Genomic DNA, 1706 nt, shown 5'->3' on the forward strand with positions numbered 1-1706 from the left:
CAAGTGTCTTAGCCACTATGCTACCAGAGCTCCTATATATAGAATATCAAGGAGCAGTTGATATTATACACAAAACATTTCCTTTCCTTGAGTTTATGATGCCATCTTCTATAGTGTGCAACATTATTTAGTAATGCCTTTTTATGATGAAAAGGAATGCTATCAAATTTAATGGGCACATTGATGTTACAGGAAAGTTGAACATCAGAAATGTTGAAAAGCAAAAGAAAGTCTTAGCATCAATAAAATGTTACCTGTTCATATGCACAAACCTAAACATACACAGCACACCTTCTACTTTCCTTTGAAATATCAAGGCATGCAGGAAAATTTCACTATAAGAAAAATAGTAACCATTTCATCTTCTAAAAGATAATTATTCCCTATAAGTCTGTCCTCTGCCCACATTCTACTCACATAGCCATTTAGGAATACAATCATAATACAGTGTATGCTGATAATTATGTGATATATTGCTATCATATTCTAGAGCTATCATATCTAGATTTAAGGATCCCTGGTGGCACAGTGGTTAGGAGTTCAGCTGCTAACCAAAAAGTTTAGCAGTTTAAAATCACCAGCTGCTCCAAGGAAGAAAGATGGGGCAGTCTTCTTTCGCAAAGATTATAGACATGGAAACTCTATGGGGATACTTCTACTTTATCCTATATGGTCACTATTAGTTGGAATCAACTTGATGGTAATGGTATTTCATTATTATTATTATTTTAATCTAGATTGAGTCACCAAATAACTTTGAAACTCAAGGTAAGAATCTTTCCTAAAGATACCAATTTGTATTACAGGTCAGGATCCCTCCTATCTATGTTCAGGAACTGATTTGCCTTTAGCAAAACAAGATCACAGAGCAAGACAGGAATTTGTAGTCTGTGACAATTTTCAACATAATTTGATAAGTTCTCATCCATAATTCTCTGACAAATATGGATATACTAGCTATAACACTTCAATAAATATAAATTAAATATGTTTTTAAAAGCTTTCAAATATATTTCTTATCATTTAACAAAGACACATATTTTTGTTGGAAAGAATAAAATAAGTAAATTCAAATCATGTCAAATGCCCTGGGCACTTTAATTTTCCAATTGCAACATAATACTGAGGGAAATGGGATCTTCTAAAAATGGTCATCTTAATATTTCCTATTAATCTGATCTTCTCTTTCATTTATAAAAAATACTGGACAGGATGCTATAAAATAAATGACCATCCCAGGAGACAACTTGACTTATGAAGTAAGAAAATGGGTTTTCCTAATTAAATTTTTTTTTTTTTATTATTATTTGCTTGCTTGCTTGGCTAGCCCCATCACCAACAATCCATCAGAAAGCAAAAGCCCTAGTATCATTACCTTCTTCCCTATTCTGATATCCCATCCAGGACTAGCTTACAACTCATTATTTCTCCTCACAGAAAATATGCCTGTACTTTGTTGTATTCCCTCAGTCTCTTTCTAGCTACTATGATAAACCATTTGTAGGTAAGGCAATAATAGCTGATATTTCATCTCCCTAAAAACAGTGTCTCTTCCAGTCAGTTGGCCAGGTAGCTGTCCTCCAAATCTCTTGGCATAACTGAGTGAGCGCCTCCAATGGGCATCTCTTTGTTGAAATATCTCAATCGGTATGCCATCAATTCCCGGAGCCTTGTTCTTCGCCAGTTCTTTCATTGCAGCTTTGACT

At 34.2% G+C, this 1706-nt stretch overlaps 1 protein-coding gene across 1 annotated transcript in view; it reads right to left on the bottom strand.

The window, feature by feature from the left end:
* ERICH3 (glutamate rich 3) overlaps positions 1 to 1706 on the bottom strand; it is a 183426-nt gene that overhangs the window by 2852 nt on the left and 178868 nt on the right. The gene's annotated exons all lie outside the window — the stretch shown is intronic.

The sequence above is a fragment of the Orycteropus afer genome, unplaced genomic scaffold, assembly GCF_000298275.1.
Source record: "Orycteropus afer afer isolate SDZICR_OR568_19922 unplaced genomic scaffold, OryAfe1.0 scaffold00248, whole genome shotgun sequence".
Lineage (NCBI taxonomy): Eukaryota > Metazoa > Chordata > Mammalia > Tubulidentata > Orycteropodidae > Orycteropus > Orycteropus afer.